This window comes from Zophobas morio, unplaced genomic scaffold (assembly GCF_036711695.1).
Source record: "Zophobas morio isolate AGI-343-1 ecotype UQ-CSIRO unplaced genomic scaffold, CSIRO_AGI_Zmor_V1 ptg000011l, whole genome shotgun sequence".
Taxonomy (NCBI): domain Eukaryota; kingdom Metazoa; phylum Arthropoda; class Insecta; order Coleoptera; family Tenebrionidae; genus Zophobas; species Zophobas morio.
The window spans coordinates 14,120,812-14,147,617 of record NW_026972116.1 but is presented as its reverse complement, the minus strand read 5'-3'; the positions used below and the strand labels follow the sequence as shown (position 1 = coordinate 14,147,617).

General features: G+C 33.1%; 1 protein-coding gene and 1 long non-coding RNA gene across 2 annotated transcripts in view; one reads left to right on the top strand and one right to left on the bottom strand.

Annotated features, from left to right (window-relative positions):
* LOC135127340 (uncharacterized) overlaps positions 1-26,806 on the bottom strand; it is a 126,755-nt gene that overhangs the window by 22,195 nt on the left and 77,754 nt on the right. The gene's annotated exons all lie outside the window — the stretch shown is intronic.
* LOC135127013 (uncharacterized) overlaps positions 17,181-26,806 on the top strand; it is a 48,470-nt gene continuing 38,844 nt past the window's right edge. The window contains exons 1-2 of the long non-coding RNA XR_010280161.1: positions 17,181-17,408; positions 20,470-20,530. This is a non-coding gene — a long non-coding RNA (uncharacterized LOC135127013). The remainder of the gene's footprint in view (positions 17,409-20,469; positions 20,531-26,806) is intronic.

Sequence of the window (26,806 nt, the reverse complement as noted above, 5' to 3'; positions counted from 1 at the left end):
TAAAAATTTTTCAAACTGAAATTTCTACTAATAAAAAGTTGTTATTGCATAGTTCCGGTTTTGAAATAATGACTTCCGATGGATTTATCGTAGTACTAAGCATTATATCAATAAATATTTTACGAGACTCATTAGGGTGGAAGTAAAACTTGCAGATTTATGATATGGTTGGGTAATTTGCCTCGAGAAGTTGAAGGACTTGTGAATAGGGTTATAAATTATTAATATCATATTTACTAGACGTCATGAACATCTCCAAATGAACCCATCAACTTTTACCAAACAAGAATTCATTGTTATAAAGATATAAGTTTAGCACATAATCAAGGTGTAGAAAACAACAGCACTCTCCCGGAAGTCTGTTTATCCTAATAGAGTAATAAAATGTTTGTTAAAAACCATGTTTCATAAAGAAAATTCAGCAAAATCATAGTTTTTTCACAATTTCTTTTTTTTTCTTAATATGTACATTGGACAAAAAATTCAAACATAGTTAAAAAAAATGTAAGCATGAAAGCAATCACGAGTATGACGTTCGGCGCATAATCAAATTATACAGGGTGAACATAATATGAGGCACAAACTCTATGACACGTTGTTAAGTACTATATCTATCTCTTGTAGTTTATGAAGCCAAGTTGAGTTTATACTCTAGGCATCCAGATTTTTGCAAACGAAATCGAAATTGTATAACAATAATTTAACTTTAAAATTACTAAACTGAAAGTTCTGAAACCCTGCAAACGTTTTAAGGTTATATATTATATTATAGTATATGCTAAATTGTTAATCAAATTTATCCCTTCACGACCTCCCTAAAAACTGATGACGTCATCTCAAAATTTTGCCAAATAAATCCTATTTAAAATATGATGCGTCTATACTTGTGATTTGTTCTTCCATTCATTTTTTTTAGAATTGCATATACAGGGTGACTGAAAAAAATTAATTAACGAGTCAATTTATAATATTGTTTAAAATTTGGGAATACAATACCTACTGTTTACAAAATTTTGCAAAAAACATCCAAATTGTAATTGTACAATGACATTTTATACCAATAAAAATTCGATCCCCTCATGTGCCACTTTTTCTCTTACACCGTGACTGATATTGTCTATATTTTTAAACAAATAGGGATTAATTTTGCAAAAAAAAAACTTAATTTGTTTATATCGAGCGAGCAATATAATTTGTAATCGAGTTACATTTGCAAAAAACATTTGAACAAGGTACGTGTGTCTTACCAAATTCTGACGATTAATGATGTCTACAGTTCCGCCGTTTAGCTGCATTAATGGCTTTTGGAAATTTTATTAAAATTAATGCTAAAAATTTTAAATTGTACTGAGTCGTTCAGTTTTGCAATTCTGCAGTTTTTAAAATTCATCCCTATTTTTTACATGATTTGAATATGTATTCGCCTGTGGTATTTGCAGTAAGACCTTGACCGATATTGGATGTAACTTGAACCACTGTTCAACTGTTCGTTACGTTTGAGGTTAAGTTGATTGTGTTTTCCAAGTGTTTTCGAACTGAATTGTATCTTTTTCTGAATTCTTTAAGTAACTGAAGGGCCGTAACGAACGATTTTTTTCTTTTGTTGTGTTTCGTAGTGAAAATCCTCTTAAAAAAACAGTTCTTTTCAGAACTAACTTGTTTTCATTTTGGGCCGTTTTTTGGCTTAAATTTTCAACAAATTCAAGAACTTGATGAAAAATGGCTTTTACATTGGAACATAAGACTTTTATGATTGAGTCTTACTTTCGAAATGGTCAAAAAATCGACGGACAATGGCAATATTCAATTCCTGACACGTGGACCGAATTTAGAGAGCAATTTCCAAACAATATTGTGGATTATGCTAATTTTTGCAATGCTTTAAAGCGTAGTGTGGGACAGTTCAGAGAAACTGGGTCTTTGCAAAGAAAACCAGGAACTGGCAAAACAAAAAACAAGAGAACTCCTGAAAATATCGAAAATGTTCGAGAAATCATGGACGAAGTCCCAACAACGTCTGTTCGTCATTTGCAACAACAAGTGGACTTGTCATAGGGCACTTGCCGAACAATATTGAAAAAAGACTTGGGATTATTTGCTTATCGATTACAATGTGTGCAAGAATTACATCACGGGGATTTTCCAATCAGACGTGAATACTGTGAGTGGTTTTTGAACACATTTGATGATGAACTGCTAGAGAAGACATTTTTTACGGATGAAGCTTGGTTCCACTTGAGTGGTTATGTTAATTCCCAAAATATGCGAATGTGGAGCCAAGAGAAACCATCTTTTTATGTTGAGGCCCCACTTCATGCACAAAAAATTGGTGTTTGGGCTGCAATTAGCCGAAGACGCATCATAGGCCCATTCTTTTTTAATGGTAAGAAAATGAAAACTAAAGTTTTAACTTTCCTCCTCAACTTATCATTTTTTAGGCAATTTAACAGCCATTCGATATCTGGAAGAAATTTTGGGGCCATTCATAAGAGAACTCCATGATGATGAATTAGCTTTTGGTTTTTTCCAACAAGACGGTGCCACAGCACATACTGCTCAAATAACAATAGCGACATTACGAGAGTTTTTTGACCAAAGAGTCATTAGTCGAAATACTGAACACATCTGGCCTCCAAGATCATGTGATCTTACACCTGCTGATTTTTTTCTCTGGCCGCATTTATAGAACACAATTTATTGTACTCCTGTTAATGATTTGGAAGATTTAAGGAACAGAATAACCGAAAAAATCAACGAAATAAACAACAATGAGGTTATGTTGAACAATGTCATTGATGCAGTTCGAAGAAGAGCTTTGCTGTGTTTACAAGAAAATGGGGAACATTTTCAGCATTTATTGTGAATGGGGACTTTAAATAAAGTGTTTAATGCTCTAATGGAAATTAATTGTGAATTTAAGTGTATTTTTTTTATTAAAAAGTAAATGATGAATATTCAAAATTTTGGTTTGTTTTTGGCTGAAAAATGTGTTTGCACAAGTCGATTTACCTCATTAAGGTGAAAACAAACCATCATCGATTTAAAAGTCGATTCCTTTACTGTGGTCAGACTTTATGGAATTATATTCACCGAATTCACCCCCACATTTCAGGATACGTTCAAAACAAAGAAGATGAGTCTTACTAAATAAAAAATCTGAAGATTTAAATGGTTAATCATTCATTAATTCATTATTTAAATTCCGTTCTGAGTTCACGCCATTTTTTTCTTTCGATCTGTCAATTTAATTATGAAGTTATGAACTAGGTGGATCAATCATCGACGTGACTTTTGCGAAACAAATGAAAATCAAGAAATGACTCGATTACAAATTATATTGCTCGCTCGATATATAACAACATTACAATTTTTTAATAATTTTTCTCGAACTTTGACCTGTAAACTTAATAATGTACCGTTGAGTTAGTGCGCGGTATAAAACACCAAAAATGCATAGTTTCTGTTTCATTAAAACATCCAAATTCTAGTTTGAGTAAAAACTCGCATCATTAAGTTTTTAAAATATTGCATTCTACATTTGATCCAAATTAATTTTGTTGACAGTCCACTAGGTTTTAATTATTATAGAAAATAGGAAAAAACAACGAAAGTAGTGTAGTTAAGAGAATTTGTAGAATTTGACCCAGATATAGTGCCCAAAAAAATAATTGTCGAATGAAATATCTGTCATAATTCTGCAGGTGAGAACGGAGTGAGTTTATTTAATTTTAGAAATTAAATTAACCTAGAAGTTCGTTGGAAATTCTTGCTCCTCCACGCATAGTGGCAATGTAACATTTCCAGCATAGATAAATTATTCAAAATAATATTGCATTCGGTGTGAATCGGTCTTAATTTGAAAGATCTTATCTGCTTTTTTTCCTTAGTTCTAAATCGTTTAGCCATGTCCCACTTACATTTTAATATGAAGAGCTGCCGATCCGAATAAAAGCAAAACAATATCATACCCGCAACAATTTACAAGAAAATGATCGATCAAATTACGTAAAAAAAATGATTAATCCGAGGCAAGAGTAATTCGCCCATCTGCATCGAAACGCATCACATTAAAGGTATTCGTTGAAAACAAGCGGCGCATAAATATTTATAACATGACACTGTTTTAATTCTGTAATATTTCAAACACGCGATTAGTCCCGTAAATCCTCCTAATGAGCGCCTGACAGCTCCAAAAAGCTGTAAAAAGCGTATAATTGAGACAAGGCACTCTTCTCGCTTAACACCGAAAGAAAAATGACATTAAAACCGTAATTACAACTCGTGTAAATTAATATCGACGATGATTCACGCCATATGTCGTGTACGGTTTCGGAATCCATGAGAGAATCTGTGAATTCTGGGAATTTTGACACACCAAGAAGTGGCGCCAGACGCGGGTTTGAGGTTACCGGCAAAAAATCGCGTCTTGTTCGAAACTATTAAGTGGGACGAATCCTTTTGTCACGGCACCTTTATTCGGAAAAATTACAGCATGCTCGAGCACCTTTAATCTTTATTGTTTTGATGATTTATTTAAGATTCGATTCTGCGAGATCGTGGCGAGTTACTTCTACTGCCTACACGCAACGTAAATTGGATGCGAGCTTTAGCTCTATTATTTATTCTTATCTATGTTGCAGTGCTCACGGTTCTGATCTATATCTGCTATCTATGCAAATTAGACACTCAAAGCGGAATTATTTATCGATTTACAAGAAGCTCAATTCTTCAGTATCATCACTCCAGGTCGCAAACGAGATAAATAATAAGGCTGGATATTGCTAATAGCGACGCTGATGGCTCTTGCAAATCGCGAAGATCTAATAATCCAAAGGATTATTTATTTTTAGGAGAATTAAAACCAGCACTATTTGTAAATGTTATTGCTTACACTGAAAAAAGTCTACATATTTGTATTAATAGATTTTCGTTACAGACGTTGAAGAATTACCACAAAAATGTCATACCTAAGTTATACTGTATTATTTGGAAATGCGGGACTTATTTTGCAGATAGTGAAATTTATTACGAAAAAAACTAAAATTACTTGTAGTCATTCCTCAGGAATAAGAAAATCTGACAAAGTTCTAAAGCATCATGAAAAAAATACTTCGGTTAAAGTTTCTTATTCCTGTGGATCGACTATAATATTTATTCCCTACTATTCCGAAAACACAACAAATTTTTGTAAAATTTTTTGTCTACGCTTTTCGTCAACCACGTGGCATTATCTTGACAAAAATTATAGCAGAATTTATTTTGACTTTCTTTTGTTTTCGGTGTCGTGGGGAGTAAATGCTGTACACAAAAAATACACTAGAAAAAAATATATAGTGCAAAATGAAAATGAATACGGCTACTACCACATTAATTTTCACAAAAGTTGGTAAGCTTTACACAACATCTAGATAAAAATAAGATTACATTATTAACAATCTTAAAGAAAAAAATCTATTGTTATACTTAATTTTTATGATAAGATATTGTTACATAGACCCTAATCTGATTTTACTCATATGGCTTCCGAATGTAGTATTTGATGTTATCACTGTGTTGAAGAGGAAAAAGTCGCCAAAACTATAAACAACAAAACTTGTGAAATTTTAAACCATTTCTTAAAAATCCTGTTTACAGATTACAAATTTCAGCAATAATTGATTTAATATCCTTACCTGTCATATCTACCGTATGACCAAAAATATGAAATAGATTCACACCCGGTAAAAACGTGTTTAAAGTAAAGTCCTCAAACTAGTGAACATTGACTTTAAATGATTAGTAGCAGCCCCAATAAATTGCTCAGGATTATAGTGGTGATAATTTATAACGCTTGTCTGATTTTTACTGTTTGTCCGAATCCGACCTAGTTGACTATTACAACCTAAAATGTGTTCATGCATATCTGATTCATAGAACCTTTTTTTTCAAGAAAACAATCGGAGAGGTCACCACTTTAAATTATTATTAACATAATTCTAAATTGATGGTTTCAGAAAAACAAAAAGTCACTGTTCACTATTTGGCAGACTCTACTTTATAGTTGGTTTTTTACTTCTGAACACAGTGTATCTATTAATTATTATTTGTACAAATTGTTATTTAAAAAATTCAATCCAAATTTTGATGTTTAGTATCAAATTTTGAATTAGCATTAAATATACAAGGTGCGCCACCAAGAACGTGGTCCCAGGTATCTCATTGATTATTAGATATGCAAAAAAAAGTCAAAGACTCTTACAACTCTTACCTTCTAAGTAAGGTCGATTTTGGAAAATGACAAACCCTCTAAGAAAAGAGAGGGTGGGTGGGCGGGGTTAGTACCTGCTAAGATAACGCTGATTTTGGCAAATAACATAGCTTCTAATAAAAGAGAGGGTGGGTGGGCGGAGCTAGTACCTGTTAAGATAAGACTGATTTTGGCAAATGAGATCCTTCTAAGAAAATAGAGTGCGAGTGGGCGGGTTTAGTACCTGCTAAAAGGAAACCGATTTTGGCTAATGACATACCCTCTAAGAAAAGAGAGAGCAGATGGGTGGGACTTCAAAAATAGACACCAAATTTCCCTAAAATTCTTTTAAATAATTTACAAAAAAAAATCTCCATTGGCTCTCAAAATATGACACCATGGGTATCCAAACACTGCGGCAATTTCAACTATCTATTTCAGGTTTTTTCAAATATAACACCCTGTATTTTATTACCTTCTTTCAATATGTCGATGTGTCCTCTAAAAAGTTAAAAAAATCTCCATAACTATCAATTTTAAGTATACAAACTACTTACTAAAAAGAAAGAGAACATAGAATGAAATAAGATGCAATAATAAAATACAGAGTGTTCACTCCCAATATTAAAACTCAATTTTAATTTTGCTGAACTCTGTATTGCTAAAAAATTTCAAGAAAAATTGAATAATTTGGCAATGGCATCAGAGTTTTGAAAATAAACTAAGAATATATCAATCAGAATATATATAGCACTCGGTTACATTTGAAAATAATTTTAGTATTTGGTCCTCAAAGAATTTTACACTTTTGGTCTTAGACATTTTATGTATTTCTAATATAATTAATAAGCATCTAAAGGTATCTATTGAAACTTTGTATGATCGTGTATAAGATGATTTATCCGAAGTAAATGGTAAAGTAATTTGGAAAATAATAGCTCTGTAAAAAAGTACAATATTCTAATAAAAATTTACAAAAAACATTGGAAACTCCAAATTTTGAACATACACAATTAGTAAATTTAATTTTTGTTTGAATTAAATAAATGTCTACTACTCACTTTCCGATATAAGCGATCGTACAGGATTCGAATTTAAAGTAACTTTTAAGTTAATGGTTAAGTAATTTTTTTCTGCAACTATAAAGAGTCATTATGATAAATGTTTTTGCATTTCTTCTATCCGTCTATTTGTCTGTCTATCAGTTGGCTATTTTGCCAGGTAGATACTATTCAAAAGAATCGAACCAGTCACTTGAAAAGCTTCAAAACTGTCATAATCATAAAAAGTGTAGTCAAAATTTATCTACTGCTTCCCTACAAAAAACCGATGACGTCATTTCAAAATCCCGTATATGTACATATCTCTATTTTATATATTCTTAAATGTACTTGTGTACGTCGTCCTAAGAACAGTTTATCTCAAAGATATCAGATAACGGATTTCTTAGAACATTAGGTAAATCAGTAACATAACTGAGGGATTACAGAATATTAACTAAAATTATTTATGGGTTTTTCCAAAAAAACTGATGACATCAATTCAGGCATTATTAAATAAATCTTTTTTTATTATTTTTTTTAATTTTACGTACTGTGTACCGAAACACGTGTAGCAGTGACTACAAATATATTTTTTAAACTCTGAAAGTTTTTTCATTATTATTAAAATTAATATGGAGTTTAAACACGTATCAGCCTCATCAATACAAATAAATCTTTATAAGAATATAACCTGGGGTTAATTGGGATTTGATTTTTAATGGTGGGATAAATAATGACATAATTTTGTAAAATGTTTAGTCGGCAAAAAAATATACAAGACGTTCTAAATAGAACTGCGCTTCCCTCTTCAAGCTAAAAACAATGGCGTTTACAGATCTGGGATACCTCTATATCGACCCACTTCGACACTCACTCAACAATCTTACCCCAATTGTGAGTAAGCAATATTATTGATATAAAACACCGAGTGCATATAATCTTAAATGCCAAAATTTATCTTTACACAACATCAAATTTTTCTTCTTCTGTTTAATTGTCGATTTTGATAAAACATATTGACTATTGCTAAATAATCTATTCTGTGTCGTAAATGCAGCTATTTTATTGATTAAACACCAATCTAAACATTCGTTGTGTGACTGCTATTAATAAATTTATACATTTATGACCGATAAGTCTGTTTTACAGAGCTTAAATTTTAGACAGTTTTTTCCGTTTTATTGTTGCTGCCAATTATTATGCCCAAAATGTAAATAACAGGTAGAAATTTAAGTACAATAACCGTTTATGTTCCATACATTCACCAAGTCACACTAAATTTTTCTATAGTATCAAACTCTCCTGGGCTCGTAGACTACAAAGACCACTAATGGTTTGTATTTAAATAGCGTGCAATATGTACGCTCGAATCCTTTTGGGTTCCACCGTCCTGGAGAGTCCTATAGAATTCCACAACAGAAAACCTTTGATGCGATTTTCGGATGAATAAATACCTTTTGCTTTTTAAAGATGCCCCAAAAGCTATCGCTAGCCTTTATCACTTCATTAGCTTCCAGCTTTCTGTGCTCGAGCGCAACTTATTAAATCGAGAAATATGGTAATCTTGCTGTACCATATTTAGTTAAAACCGCAAAAACTGAAGGCCAGGCAGTAACTCTTACAAATATTTTAATGAGTGGAGACTTGTACCGATTTGCCAATACAATAAATCGTTATCACGTACACGATAGGACATGCAGAATTCGAAAAAACCCACAGTTAGTGGGAAGAACATAATGAAACAATGTACCAGTTGTAACCCTGATGAACCGAAATTGTCGACAATGTCATTCACTCACGTGACCCGTTTTCCCAACTTTATTTATACCATTACAAATAAAAATTCCCTTGTTTCAGATTAAATTTACCATGTTTTGCACAACCCACAGTAATCATTTTAGTGATGTCTCAATTAGAGATCTGAAAATCGTGAAACCCATCTTCGACCTATCTAATTGAAAAATCTGCAACTCTCCACTGTTTAATTACATAGTAATTAAATCTCAGACGCAGAAGTCTGGCCCACATGAATCATTGCGAATACGATGTCATCTCGTGTTAAATGATATTTGATTGAACAATAGGATGTGGGTTTGAGGTCTGCCAGGTCTGCCACGCTTTAACCAGGAGCGGTCGTGTTTGTACTTGAGCATCTGATTTATCCATTTACATTTTCCTTCATTTGTTTATGAAAATTAGAAATGACGATCTTGTGACGAGACTTTTGAAAGGATTCTTCCATTTCGGTCTCGACCAGAATTACGCAGTGTCTCGCACTGACCTTATACGCAAGCTCTTTTTGTTCCGCAGGTCAAGGAGATCAAATCGAACGAGTCTGCAGGATGCGATTAAAATCTACCCCAATCTGCTCACATCCGAGCCTTAGAGAAAAATCCAGCCAGTTTGTAATAAATGAGGGCAATAAATCCGGTCGGTGCTATGTTATGATTGTTCCGCACATCATTAATATCAATTAACATAAAATAAATTAGTGACAATTTATCATGGAATTAATTAGTTGCGTCGAGGATTATGCATATTGCATGTTTCGGTATGTGAAAATAGCGTAATTTATACGCGGCGGGATAAATGACGTCACGAATATACAGTAAAAACTGGTGCTGTTCGAAATTAATAAAACCCAGCGTGATCGTTAACGATTATCTTAACAAACAACAAATTCGATATGGCATGTTTATTCGTTATAAAAAATAAATTATATCGTCCGAGTCTTAACAAATTGATACGTCAATGCTTGAAACCGAGGCGATTTTTCTTTGATTTGTGATACAAAATCACGTAATGGTTTTAGCCAGGAGCTTTCGGCCATCACTTAAGAGCCGTCAGCTTTACTCTTCATTTGAATACATTATAAAGCATTTTCAGTAGTTAATACGATAACGACAGTAATTTATGGTCACCGCTTAGCCATACAGGCTTTATCACTAACACAAATGTGCGACAAATTATGTTATAATTGAATTGTGACATACGCGAAAGATTCAAAACTCATCTTTCATTCACGGCACATAGAGCAACTTTTTAACTCCTCCAAAATAAATCTGGGTCACACATGATTTATATATCAGGTATCGCCTTTCGAAAGTGCGTTTACAATTTATAGGTTCGTAGAAGTTAGATCCGTCATAGTCCAAATGTAACTACTCCGAGAACATTTGGATTATATTGAATTATTATCTTTGTAGCTTTCACAACTACTTTTTAGGGATATGTCGTCCACCTATACTACTACCACTATGTTTTATTACTTTAAAATCTGAATATGACAGTTTACATCATTTTTAGAATCTACAATAACACCAGAACTATAAGGCGGGCGTAAATTTTGTAAATCAAATATGTGGAAGATGATAAGATATGTCATATATCACTCAAAAATGGGTACATATGAAGATAAAAATACAATAGTATTAAAAATCCAAAAAATATTAAATCTATAGAAACAATAGATCGATTCATTTTTTCACGATATACTTATTTAAGTTGTGCTTGTAACAATGAAACGACGTGCTCAGTTCACAAGCATAGTGAATAGTTTTTATAATTTTATGTAGGTTGGTGACACTTTTTTTGCCGAAAACTTTCAATCACGAATATTTTCGACTGATTTGGTGATAAATTTGACGTCAGTGGCGGGTATCATTGTTGGAATGATTGACATCACAATTAGACCCACAATGTTTACGGATGATTTTTGGTGTGATAACTTACAATTTTTCAACTCGGTTTTGTTAAAGTTATGCTTTAAATTTATTATTTTTATTTTATTTCCTCATACGATTTTGATATCAAAATTGATTTCTCGAACAAATTTTGATAGACACGTATTTACAGGATAATAATAATTTACGTCAAAGTGCAAATTTACAAGAAGTTAACAACTGACGATAAGTTCAGTTTAATTAGATAAACCTAATAAGTGTAATATGTAATACATAGATTTACAACGGATATATGATTTTTATCTGCAATAAAAAGTTTCGTAATGTTTAAAGGCGCCGGGTGCTTCCCATTACAAATATAATGTATTTGTTTAACCCAGAAAATATGGATCGATAAATATAAATACAAAAATGGGTGTGCTATGTCAAAAAATACAAAACAGTTTTGTTCCACATTATTAAATAATAGTTATTTGTGCATACTTCAAAATCGAACCAATTTTTTACTAGTTTTAACTTTCAAAACTTACCCATCTTTGAATTTTTTTGACACTGGACACATTTACACCGTAATTTGAACTAACTAAACTAATCGTTTAAAAAAAATTTATCCTACGGTAACTAAGCTTTAAAGGCATTTATAAAGCGCCATTTATAATCCGCATGTTGCGCCACAAGTCCTTGCCCGTGATAAAAAACTGACAAAATAAATACTTCCAAGTACAATAAAAGAAATATAAAAGTATCAGTACTGTAAATCTTGTGTGAAGTTCGCTTTCAGACGAATTGGAAGTGTAATCGTAATGATACCATCAAGCCATTCCGGCTCCATTGGTGCAAGGGTGTATCCTTAATTAAGTATTTAAATGAATGCACGAGTTAAGTGAATCAGAGAAAGATTCTCGTTATACACCTGGAAGACAAATGGTGCAATGGGCGTAATACGCAAATTAACTTGTTCATTACTGACCTCGAATAAGAAAAAGCAAAATGAATATTAAAGTGTAAGTATTCGACACACACACACACACACACACGCTCAAATTAATAGTTCCTAGTTATTGTTGTTTACGTACCTTTTGCATCCTTAATGGCCACCAATAATTATTATTTTTGCTCAATAAATTCTCATTCGGACAATTCTCTTTAAAAAATTCTTCAAATAATAAAGTTGTAAATAACGTAATCACTATTTCAAGCAACCGAGATTATGTTAATATCAATTAGAAACTGTTTAATTTTGTTGAAATAATTATTATTTTTAGACATTACCTGTAGGTGTTTGGTCTACATCTTCAGAGATAATTTATAGCATGTTTTAAAGCCATAAAGGATTAGGTATTAGGTCAGTGATTATTTTTATTACGCCCGGAGAATTTCATAAATGTATTTAAATTACACGATTTAACTCCGACTGACATTGCAAGGCCGCAGCACCAACTACTTCAAACCCAGCCACAGGTGTCAAATTTCACCATTTTTAACACCAAATACCGCATTTCATAAATATTACTGCCGGACTTTTGTATCTTAATCTTCCGGTGTTCCACCGCTCGTCTAAAAATACAACTTAACACAATCGTTTTAAATCCACCATAAACGGAATTATTAAGTAATGTAAACCATAAATTTCGAAATCCATAAAATATATCAAGTGACAATAAAACTAGAAATTTTAGGCAGCTCTGTTGAATGAAGCTTTTAACTTTCATATTTTATTTAGCGAGTTCATCATAAATTTTATTAATATACACCTTGGAACGGTCTCAGATGATACAAACACGAAAAAATTAATAAACACACACGATTTTAGTGTCCTTGTAGCGGATAAGCATCATTATTTGTCGCTTGGTTAGTGTTGGTAATTTACAGAGAAACGAGAAACTGGCAGCTATTTTTTTAATCAATTATTAATATTGACATGGCACTCTCCGGACCTCGCCAAGAGAGAACCGATGAACAACAAAAATGTTAACTTAGTTTTTGGAAAAATATATACAAAACTTTGACCCAACATTTCAGGTACAATTTTCACACGCCGTATGTGGCGTTCAGGGTGGGCGAAGAAACGGTTCAAAGATTAAAATAATTTCTTTGCTTGCGGTTGTTTTGCATGCCGAGACGTTAATTTTCGTCGATCGTATGATTAAGATCATTCGTTTAATTTTGAGCGAAATCATTTATGTTCACAAATAAATGTTCCTGAAATGTGATTAATGGCTGCCCCTGGTCTCCACGCCTAACCTACAAAGTTGCCTCGACAACATAGTTACAGTTTCTAAAATCTAGTATATATTTTTACCGTGACAGTTAATACTTGCCGTAAACGTCAAAATTAATAAGGAAACCACAACGGAAACACGAATCTTTGAAGTCGCCGCCTCGCTGAACTTCTTTGGACAATACTGTATTTTTTTGCGGAACATGCATCAAATTTTGATTGGGTCATTAATTGTTTTATTATTATTGCAAGTGTGACCAAAATATATTAGATTTCCTTGGAAGAATCAACATAACACAATGCGATTTTTGTCTTTTAATTGGTTGTTAAGTTGTTATGAAGCTGCCGTGTTTGGACAATGAAAAATTGCAGTTGTTATTAATAAAATGCGTGTCGGGGCCGGTGTTTCTCTTTGCGATGGAAACAATGAGAGTTTCAGTTTTATGTGTTTCAGACTGGGGTATAATTGCATGTGTAAGTCGTAGGAATCTGATTGTTTATCGACACATTCTTCATAAAGCAAGCGTTACCAGGCGACGGTTGCTACTCAGGTCGACAACACCATCCACACACTCCCGTTTTACTACTGCTGAGGCTGTTGTATGGGTGCGAAGCAGTGGCGGCACGGTCCAGAGGGCGCCACGAAAAGAAACTTCTACCCTTGAAGTAGTTTCAAATCTATTACAAAAACTAAATTGACACTTTTTCAAAATTCAACACCCGTAAATATCTGTCTTTGTTTTAATGTTGTTGGAAGGAATTAAGTTCTGGTTGCCCCGTGCGACTACGCTACTGCACAAGGTCAGATTTACCTTAATAAATAAAGCGGTAAAATCGCCGCCGAAGCCACCCTGAGTGGCGCTCTGCTCACGAAAGGCCACTATTTGTAAACATAAATATGCCCAAAAAACCAAAACTATGGTAATTTCATTAGGCTCAGCTCCGGTGGGCGTGGGGTTCTTATATGCGGTTCCCACGACAATAAATTACTTTTATTTGTTTACAGAAACGTCTTTTAATTTTAAAAAATTATGCTGTGTGCTGTAGGTGGAAACAGTATGTAGGTTAATAAACACAAAAATGATTACATCTAAATTGAACTTTCTTTTGTTTGTTGTGTACTTGTGAATTAGGCACTCTCTTGTTTATCTACATTGATGGAAATTCTGATTTAAGTGTGTTGAGGTTAACGGATTCATTGAATTGTAGCGAATTGTTAATCATTAAATATTGATGCAGAACATTAGAAGAATTAGAAGTGTATCTTTTTTTAACTATGCGTTATTTGAACGTCATAGTGGTTTAAAACATACACTTGAAGTTTTCGTGTGTCAATATTTTCCAGTTTGTGGCGATCAATGTTAATTTTTAAATTACCACCGTCACACTCAAGAAAAACCACATTTCCAATTAAAAATGAGAATTTATAGCGTGTCCTACTTCCACTTTCGGTCTTCAGGTATCAAATTTATACCAATTATCAAATGCAATTGTAAACAAACTTCTCCCAATTTGTAATTCAAATTTAAACCTACTATGGTGTGTAAATTTAGCGCTGGTGCACCATATTTTTCTTTACATGATAAATTAAAAAAGCAATTGGCAGTGTAAATCACCCAAATTGGTTGTAATACAATATTCCGAAATGCTGAACACTGCAATTCTGGGTTTTGAATGTCAATTTTGGATGCTTAAAATGTTAATGTCTCAGAAAAATTCAGCAGATCGTGTTAGTATACATCCGCCTCACTTTGAATGAATAATAAATTAACACAATTTTGCAACTGTGAAGAAATTTCTGGTGTCGCACATCAAAATTTTCTCGTAATAATTCTCCGGGCTTTTAAATTCAAAACACTCAATAAAATTAAACTGGAAAATCGTACGTATGTCGTTAAAGATGATACAAGTACGTATATTAACGAGTCAGGGGTTACTACTATGGTCGTCGTAAAACACTTTGTGGCCGGTAATATAATTTTTTATCCATTTTATTAAGTTAACAGGAACTTTTACACTTTGGTCGGAAAATATTTTGCTTAATATTTTTTAAACGAGTGCTCATTTTTAACCGGTTTAACAGAAAAGATACACTTAACGTGTTCACCTTCCAGAATAATTGCATTTTTATTGACAGCGTCTCCAGTTAGTACACTTATTTATTTCCAGCGTTAATACTTTCAGCAAACATTTTTCATACTAGTTATATTCATCCATATATTTTTAGATGTGCTCCTAATAAACACTCCACTTTTAGAAATATCGAAAAATTGGGTAAAATATGGATAAACTCAATATACTGTAAAAAGATATCCAAAAAATAGTGTGGGTTTTGAAATAATGAATTTGACCAAATGACTTTCAACGGGTTTATTTAGACACTAAAAACTACAGCAAAAACCATACGAGATTCAAGACAAAAGATTGAGTAGTAACCATAAGAAATCTGGTTAACATAATTTTGTCAGTTTTCACTGTTACAGCACCTGAGCCATAAGGCATTTATTTATCGAATTAACAATATTTTTTAAGGAAAGACCTTCCTAAATGGCACATGAAAAGGTTCAGTTTTCCGCCAAAAAAATAACTTTCTGTTGAAGAATTTTTACGAGTCATATTTTAAAACGCTTTCTCAATCTGACCACAAGAGATTGTTAGTGTATCACGTTTTGCATGGGATGTACAGGAAATTTATCTACAGTGAAATAGACTTTTGTAGTAATGCAGTAAGAGTGTGTCATCTAGATAGACAATATTGCGTTGTCTGTAATTATATTTTGTTTTTTTATGCAAGACTTTTTTATAGTACCTACTTCTGTCTCTTGTCATCTCGTTCTTCCGTCTGCTTGAGTTTGGACACCACACAACATGTTTTTTGCGATTTTTAACGTTAATGAACATAGCGTAAACTTTTGAGAGTGATAATTGTATAGTCAAATCGTTGATTAAAATTTCTTAAAATTAATTTAGTTTTAGCACAAACATCTGATTTTCTTTTCACTGCAGACAACCCTCGTCCAGTACCTAATTTTTTGTTGCAACTGTAGATTGTATAATAATTTATCTAAATAATTATGTAACATTTGAACAGTTACGTCGACATGGAACTTTTCGAGCAATTTTACGTCCTACAATGATGTTCCTAATTTTTAAATGTTAATTTTCCATTGAAACTCAGATGGCCTCGATTAAGGATGCTAAAAACAAATTAGATCAACATATCAGAGTGTCACCTTATAAAGAGAATCGTCTTTAGGATTAGATTTAGATTAACAATTTCATTTTACACTTGACATTCGCTCGCTGCATAATTTATATGAACTTAATTTACCACAAAACTAGCAATTCTTATCGTAATCAATTGTCTTCCTGATAACAACTGCGACACACAAATGTAAGCAAAAACAAGAAAACTTCATCTTTTATTAACTTCGTGTTTCCGGGGTTTAGATAAAGGATTACGACGCGTATGGTTTCATTTCAATTTTAGAATCTAGATGATCGATAACGAACTCTCTAACAACAAATTTTAATAACAATGAAGGTATAGTCATTAAACTGTAATTGCAAAATCCTCTCGAAATCTAAAATTAATCGTCTACCCTGAATTCTGATTAAGATCAATCGCACCGTATATCGCGTCGTAATCTGTGGTGCGTGGCACGGCTCGGAGTAATTTTAGCAATAACAATAACAACAATGGAAACAATTTAATTTTTTAAATTCAGATAACGAGCAATAAACTGTTAATCCATTTAACAGATACGCAAAAACAAAAAGAACTTATCACCTAGCCGTGACTCATATATCCGAAAGAAAAATCCTCACACTCCTCGATAAACTTTGAAACCCGAAGGAGACGCGCTCCAAATTAATAATTAAAAACAAACAGTCTGATATTGCAGCGACAATTAAAAGATAAAACTAAAATAAAATAACAACGATAAGGCAATCGGTTATGGCAACAGTTTTTCATTGATGATTTTTATTAATTCGCCGCGGATTTCCAATCAGTCAACACGAAAAATTTCACGCTCGATTTGCGCGCACTCGATAAAACCAAAAGTAGACCGGGAAACGCTAAAGCCGCAATTGCATGTCCCTACGCACAGCCAGACGGAGATGGCGCACACCAAATCACAATCGGCGAAAATCGCACGAAATATCCGAATTTCGAAAACCCGAGATCTTTGCACACAACTTCTGTCATTCTAATAAACCATTAAAAATTAAAGGTACGTATCTAATAATACGTTTAAGTTAAACTGTACACCTTAAAATGAATTATTTCGTAGAATCCCTCGAAAAAACTAACATATTTTAAAAGAACTGCACGAGGCTTCACAACAAAAGTTAAAAAATTCACTTTCTAGATTTATTTCAGCGGTTCTAGGTTAAACCCACGAATGCGATGATTTTTTTCTACTAAGGGATATTATACTAAAAAATATCCTGGCCGAACTCAGTGAGAAAAGCAAGCGATGTCTAGAATACTTCTTTGGCATTTTTTGTGAAAAATCTAATAAAATCTTTTTGACCATAATTTCTAGCTCTGTAGTTTTTCTTAGTCGTTGACGAACTTCCGGGATCTGTGTGAAAAGCCACAATTCCGTGATTAATACGAGATGTTACGATTCCGGCAGTCACCGGTGTTAAAAAATTAAAATCTGATGTTTCACTTTCTGAAAAGCGAGCATGGGTCGATTTCAATTTCAGCAACACCCCCGTCTGAAAAAAACTGTAAGATCTCGTAAACCCGTTCTTCGCGATTTATTATTTAGCAAGCCCGAGGGAGACACGTAGGGTGTAAGTGTCACTTAAGAAAGCTCGTTTCGCGTACTCACTTATACACATAAGGGTGCATCCAGTAGGTCAGGGGCGAGTGGTGCCGCGTTGAGCATCACCCAAACACATCCTAGAATCACTTTGAAGTCCTGGACTTCGTCACACAGTCGCGCACTGCACTGGTCCAGGATAGAAGGATGGAGCGAAATCGGTCGAACCGCGCAAAAATCGGTCAAACCGGCGAAAATCGGTCGTCGCGCACAGATCACTCGCTGAGCACAGGAGAGGCGTCGCGACGGTGGGCGGCCAAGGAGGCGTCGGCTTCGGCTTTGGCGCACATCGAGAGCACGAAAAGCGCGTTTTCGTTTCGGTTTGACAATCACTGCTTACCGCTTAGCCGCTGATAACACAATGGGTCGCGACTTACTACCTCCCCACTCACGCCGTCCTACTACCCCATCCTCAGCGGTTGCGCAAAACTCTCCGAATTATCTTTTCTCTAAGTTGATCATAAGATAGCTGCACTTACGATTAAAAAAACAACAATTGGGATTCGGGGTCTATAACCTTATCTTTCCACCGTAATAAATTTATTTCCACGAGGCGGTAGCAATAAAATGTGGATGTGGAATTTTTGGTGACTAAAGAGGTTTTTTATCTTTGTGGAAATTCATTCATTCAGGATACGCATATTTAAAAAAAAATCGGAGATGAATTTGATGTGCGCGCGACTCAGTGGCGTGTCGTGACTTCTGGCGGAGGGGAAGCGGTCATTAATAATTTTATAATGTTTACAAAGCAACACTCCGGTAAGGATGATGAAAGCAGGATAGCTACTTGTTAGGATAATTTTTGCATTCATTTGATTTTTGTATTGCATTGTAATGCTTCAGTTAAGTAGGATTTATTTTTTGTTGTTACTAATGACTTAAACAAATATTTTAAAGTGAGAGCAAGGCACAGTTGACATAATATCAGCATTGTTTTAATATACAGATCTATTTCTAGGTTATTAGGAACGCTGGGACACGAGCAAAGTCCTGGAGAAGTATTTTTGAGAAATTTATATATATTTGTTTAGAACTAGCACAGTACAAATATTTTATAGCAGAAATTTTAAAAATTTTCGTATGAAAAATATATTGATGTATAAAATATATATTTAAAACAAATTTTAAACTTAATTGAATTCTTCTTCCCATAGCATCCTGTAGATGTAACGAGTAATTTTCGTTATTATTTAAGTGTTATTATTAAGAAAAAATCTTTATAACTTTTGGATTTGGACGAAAAACAATACTGACGAATTTTGTTTTCTTTTAGGCAAAAAGATTAAATTTTCCCACAAAATACCAAACGAAAAAAAAAGAAAAGAAAAATCGTAAATGACCATTTTGACATGAAGTCACATCTGACTTCCGGTATGAAAAAAAAATGAGATCCAACGACTACGAGATCTTGCCAATATTACTACCAAAAATTACCCTTTTTGGGTAGAAAAATAAAAATTTAGAATTTTAAAATTTGAATTTACAACATAAAAATAAATTCATTCAAATAATACTTTTTCTCATTGTATTATTATATTATTATTGAGGTCTGACGACTTCTTCTGTTCAACTTGGTTATCTGTCGTTTGTCTGTCTGTCTGTCTGTCCTCTGTGTCAACTTTTATTAGCCAGATAATCTCTAAAACTATTCGACCGATTGTAGTCAAATTTTATATATATATTTTAGGAGGATCGTAAATGTGTGGATGGTCAAATGCTAACCAAAATTTGTCTACTTATCTCCACCAATATCTGATGACGCCCACTCATTATACTGCAAAGTTAAGGTTATCGATATTATGTGGAATAATATACTCCTGTACTTGTAGTTTATGAATTCTCCATAATTTTTATTATCACAATTAATGTATTCTTTTTGTGCAATATAGCCACCCTCTCTTTTCTTAAAGGGTATGTCATTTGCCAAAATCGGTCTTATCTTCGCAGGTACTAGGCCCGCCCACCCACCCTCTCTTTCCTTAAAGGATATATCATTTACCAAAATTTGTCTTATCTTCGCAGATACTAGCCCCTCCCTCCCACCCTCTCTTTTCTTCGAGGGTATGTCATTTGCCAAAATCGGTCTTATTTTAGCTGTTACTAGCCCCGCCCACCCACCCTCTCTCTTCTTAGAGGATATGTCATTTGCCAAAATCAGCCTTATTTTAGCAGCAACTAGCCCCGCCCAACCACCCTCCCTTTTATTAAAGGATATGTCATTTTCCAAAATCAGTTTTATCTTAGCAAGTACTGACGACTAACTTTTACAAAAAATGATCAAAATTTGGAAACATAAACGAGCTTACTTATATGCACAAGACAGGAATTTTCTAGTGTTTAGTTGATTATGCTTCAATGGATTTTGTTTTTGTTTATAATCTATAAATGTCTTATTAAATATTTTTTTGGTTTTGTTTTTTAGTAATCTACATCATAAAGATTTTTTTTATTATTTTTTTAGGACTTCCGGAACCCCCGCACATAATGTACTGAATCCGCCATTTTTTAAACACCCGGTATAGGTATGTAAAAATAATTTCCTTTTATATTATTTGACAGAGTTTCCCTCGTGGGTGAAGTACAATGAAACAAATCCAGTGTTCTAGAAAAAATAGTAATAAATAGAAATACCAGTCACAGTGTAAGAAAAAATAGTTAGTCTTACAATTGTATAAAAAGTTATTACAAAATTTTGAGGTCTGGATGCCTAGTGTAAAATTCAACGCGAATTCATAAACCACCAGTATCAAATTCTATAAAGTTTAAGTGACTTTACCATGCAAAAAAATGAGGTGATGTCATCAAATTGTTGGTGGGGATTAGACAAATTGTGGTTACCGTTTTACCATCTGCATAATATTCCGAATATAAAATTTGACAACAAGAACTTCGGTAGCTTTGGAAATTTTTATCTAATACAAATCGACCGATGATAGACGAGAAATGACAGACCTATTTTTTCATACTCTAGGGATCATGAAACGTTGAAGCAAGAAAACACGTTTGGGAAATAATAAAAATACGTTTTAACTAACAATTTTCTTTTCATATCAAAGAGTAATATTTTAACACCGCCTGATTAAGTATAAGAAGTTGAATTGTTACAGAGTTTTCAAAAATTGTGCAAACAACTTAAGGAATATTGTAAAAATAAACTACAACCTTTAACATACATCTTTTACATAACAGTTTCACATAAATACAGATTAACATACAAGAAAGCATCTATTGGTATATTATGTAAATTTTCAGAATATTTTTCGGAATTGTAACACATGAATGAAAAAAAACGTTCTTTAGTTAGCTATGAAATTATTATAACTTTAAACTGTGATGACAGTACTTTTCTTTTACATTAAAGTTACCTGTCAATTTGACATTTAGAGTGTAAGTATAGCAACAAAATTTATTATCCAAACTTAATACTGAAATATAGTCAAGCAAACAAACCATTTTTACCGAATCATATCTACTAACTGTAAAGTTATTTCTGCATAATAATATAGTAATTTTCCTTTGGAAAACCTAGTCAAGACTATGTTTATTCGACTAAAATTGACGATTGCGAATTTAAGCGAATACGCGTCAGACGCGACAAATGTGATGACACTGTGGTAGCTCGGGTCACTGCGTATTATAAATTATAATTAGCAAACCTCAGCAAATTTGATACCATATCGTCCTTTTGGCTACAATATTTATTTTTTGTGTCGGATGTCGGCTGAATTTGCTGTGTAATTTATTATAGCTGGCCACGCCTCTCTTGTCGGAATAGACAGAATAAGGAACAGTAGAAATCCATAAACAGCGACTACTAAAATAATATACTTTCTTAGACATTAATTCGTGATATATTCTTTTATCTTAGAGTTTTAGAAAGCGATTAATCTTCGTCACAAACGCGTTGTTTTTATTTAAATATAAAGACAGCAATGTTGAAATTTACTCGTTTGCAATAAAGAAACGAATTGTTGAAAGTTACCCAATACAAAATATTGTCGTATGAAATTCTAAAAACAGTTCTATTAATAAATACCTGAAAAATATAATAAATGAGGTGTAAAATATTGATAAGCACGCAACGACTAGCCCATGTTTAATTTTTCACATTCTCGCGGATCCTTGCAGCTCCGTCACTGGCGCGATATCGAAGATGAAGCAAATTTTCCCAGAGATTAACTAATCTAATCCGATAATTCCGACCATTTCAAACTTTGGCACTTTAATTTTTTAGATCCGCACAGAAATTTCCTATAATTACCTGATAACGCGTCCTTTTCACTAGTAACTATGCCTTTTAAAATTATTCCCGGAGATGCTCGCGTATTAATCAGCCATTCAGGTCGCACTTCTCTCATCTTGTAATTATTATCTTGATAGGCTTTGCATTTTAATGACTTCACATAAAGTAATCTGAAATACTCCGGATTCTGATTTCTTGGTGCTGAGTTTACTGCATCTAAAAGTAAATTTATAGATTCACTCAGTACTTATTATCACCTATCAAACAGCGTTTAACGTCTTGATCAAATGATATGCAGAAGTGGCTAAATTATGCTAAATTATATGTGTACTGAGTTTCATGAAGTGTTTGAGTGAAGATAATTGTAATTTTTATGAATAGTGAGTGAGAGACATTGTGACGTGAAAAATAGAAGCATGCGTTCACATGTACAGTATTAAATATGTAAAAAATCTACCTTTGTCCAGTTTGGGCAAATACATTACAAAAAGAATTACGCACGTGCACACCGTCATGTACAGGCGTAACTAAACGCAAACACAATGTAGTTCAATGTTTCAAGTAGGTATAAATTTTCTTCATAATATTCATCAATGTCAGTGACTTCAATCACGTATCTACATTTGTTTTCTTTTTGCACAAATAGCTCAGCAGTTAAAAAATTTGGTCATACAAAAACATTTGTTGCTCGACCGATGGGATAAACCTGTGGATATGTTTAACCTGTATTAATAAAAATGGATACCCTGTTCTATGTTTTAACACCTTTTAAAAATTTGCTGGAAAGTTTTGCAGCATTATTTATAGTACCTAAAACAGATTCACACATCGTTTTTTTTTTGTAAATTTACAAATTTATTTTTACACTGGATAACCGTGTGAATTTACAGTGAGCTAAGTCTATATTTACACAAAAAATGGTGTAAAATATGACACCTTAATGGTGCAGATGTTCTTAATACAAAGTAAAATTATTTCGAATTTTAGCGGTGAATTTAGTCTTTCTTCATTTGGCTTTTACTTACTTGCAATGTACTTTTCTCTTTTTTCCTTAATACCACTGACTAAAATTTCACACATACATAACGTGTGTTTACTCATACTTTTGTACGCTCGTCTGCCAAGATATTTTTAAATTTCATTGATAAAATTTACACAGTCGTGATTCAAGCTAGTTTCTTTTAGTTTCTAAAATTAATCACAACAATGTTTGCCTATTCAAATTTTACCTTGAAAGCATTTCTAAGATTCTTTTTTTGTAATGTGCGCTTTCTTAGATAAATCATAAAAGTTTATTTCGTAAACTTTTATTTCATTTTTGCCTTACTTTTTTTAATGATGCATATAAAGAAATAAAAACTATATGTGGTTTATGACCCACATGTATGTATGTTTATGAATTTATGCATTTTAAATAAGAGATGTTTGGCAAAATTTTAAGGTGACGTCATCGAAATTTTAGTAGGGATGCAGAAAACTGTAGCATTTGGAACAGAATTTTTAATTTTATCGAAAAATCTCCACAGGAGAGGCAAAAACATCCGTCCATTGCATTTTTTTTATCTAAATTTCTACGGAAAATCCAGGCAGATTACTAAACCAAACATATAGAAACATACTACTTTATAAAATTTGAACAAGATTTACCCACCAACATTTTGAGATGATGTCATCAAATTGTTGGTGGGCACGAACAAACAAATTCCGATTAGTGTTTAAGCACCTACTTGTCTTTTCGTAGTATACAAACTGTAAAACGTGATGAAAACATTAAATTAGTTAATCATCTAATGAACCGTAGCTCCCGCTCGAGAAGAAAAGATTGGAGAAACATTTCATTTGAAAAATGTTCCTTTTATAAGAGTGATTTTGCAACCAGAATTAATATATAAATATTCCCCATGGAATTCAATAAATCAACTGAAAGTGACTAATCCCAACTTAAAAAGAGTAAATCTGTTACACGAAAACAGTATTATCATAAACCAATTGTTTTCTCAATATTTTCTTTCACAAAACTAAATAAAATAAAAATAAGAATTTGAAGTAAAAACTAACTAATTTTTGTACCTTCTAAACGTTAATCGCTCCGACGCGAGGATCAAGTGCATTATTGCCTCAAGAATCTGCTCTCTACTAATAAATAAGATTACCTTTTTATGAAACAAAATCAACGAACAATATTAATTATTCTGCTCATTTCTCTTAGTTGATTGCTACAAGATCTTTTACTTTTAATTTTTTTTTTTTTTGAGAAAATGTTCTCTTCCCAAGTCAACTTTACAAAGATGCTATGTCGTAAATCCCGTCATAGAACGTATTTCTGAGGTTACAAACCTTGAGTGTAAAATTTACACTGCTAAATTAACAAACACCTGCTTCCCTGTTTAATAACAACATTAAATGAAAATAAGCAGCCCAAAAAATAAAATTTTATCACCAGCAGTATTCAGTCACTTATAAAAGTGGGTTTTAAACATGTGTAGAGAAAGTACACACACGCTTTTGTAAATGAAAGCAAACACGATGTACTCACAAATTGGTGGTGGCGTCATTTCAGAACCTATAAATCATTTTTAACGTTGTAATATCCACAAATATAAATATGATTCTACCATATCTATTATATAAAATATTTACTTCAGTTTTAATTGCTGATTTCATTACTAAAATTACGTTTAATTACCACTAGAAAACGATTATTGTTGTTGACATTAAGAAGAAAGTCGACAATGTCTTCCTTGTAACTTACAAAGTTTTCAAAGCTGAAAACAGTGACGCAAACCGCGTTCCGAAATTTCCATAAATAATTGAGATCATGAATTTTAGAAATACGTGATGCAAAAATTTCACCAAAATAAAAAAAAGATGATAAACTGCTCTCGCGTTGTATTGGGTGTCTGGAAAATGGCAGATTAATACTTTAGTACGTTATGTACGGGTATTTCGAGAGTCCCAAAAAAATAATAAAACAATTCTTCATGACGTAGATTACGAAAAAAACGTAATTTTATAAAAGTAAAATTGGCAACATTGCAAGCACCTAATGCCTGGCTTACTTTCTGATTTCTTAATAATGATGGTGACTGAAATCCACCTTTTATTTTTTTAGAACAATATCCATAACAACCAGTAGTCATTCATCGTTGCGCATTATTATTAATAAAACAAGTTGCTATTTGTTATTAATAAATAAATCAAAAAAAATTAATAAGAGATTTATAAATTATAAACAAAATCAAGACCAACAAAAGAAAGATCCATTAAAGCATAATCAATTAAACAGTAGAGATGTTCAAAATTCCTGCCTTGGCAGCTAATGGCTGCCAAGATAACACTGATTTTGGCAAATGACATACCCTCTAAAAAAAATGAAGGGTAGAGGGTACACCATTTGGCAAATTCAGTTTTATCTTAGCAGGTACTAGCCCCGCCCACCCACCCTCTCTTTTGTTATTGGGTATGATATCTGGCAATATCTTGGCAAGCACTAGCCCCACCTACCCGCCCTTTATTTTTTGTTAGAGGGCTAGTAACTGCTAAGATAAGACTGATTTTGGCTAATGACATATCCGCTAAGAAAATAGAGGGCTGGTGGTGAGGCTAGTACCTGCTAAAATAAGACCGATTTTTGCAAATGACAAACCCTCTAAGAAAAGAGAGGGTGGGTGAACGGGGCTAGCACCTGCTAAGATAAAAGTGATTTTGGTAAATGAGATATTCTCTAAGAAAAGAGAGGGCGGGTGGGCGGGGCTAGTACCTGTTACGATAAGACTGATATTGGCAAATGACATACCCTCTAAGAAAATGAAGGGTCGAGGGTATATCATTTGGTAAAATCAGTTTTATGTTGGCAAATATTGGCCCCGCCCACCCGCCCTTTATTTTCTTCCAGGGTATATTATTTGGCAATATCAGCCTTATATTGGCAAGCACTATCCCCGCCGATCCGCCCTTTATTTTCTTAGAGGGCTAGTACCTGCTAAGACGAGACTGATTTGGGCTAATGGCGTATCCGCTAAGAAAATAGAGGGCTGCTAAAATAAGATCGATTTTGGCAAATGACATACCCTCTAAGGAAACAGAGGGCGAGTGGGTGGGGCTAGTACCTGCTAAGATAAGGCTGATTTTGGCAAATAATATACCCTCTGAGAAAAGATAGGGTGGATGGGTGGTTCTAGTACCTGCTAAGATAGACTGATTTTGGCAAATGAGATCCCTCTAAGAAAATATAGGGGGAGTGAGTGGGGCTCCAAAAATAGAACACCAAAACCCCCCAAAATGTTTTTAAATAATTTACAAAAAATGGGCTCCCAAAATAATACACCATGGGTATCCAAACACTGCGGCACTCAAGACTTTTTCAAATCTGTAAAAAATAAAACACCAAAAGCTCAAAAGATTTTCAAGTTCATCCAGCAACAAAACACCAGATTCCTTTAATTTTATCCGAAAGCAAAACACCAGAGGACCGAAAATTAACTGCGAACATTTTAAACGTAGTGTTTTGAAAACTTTGACAATTTTTGTCAAATGGAATTTTATCAAATTATTA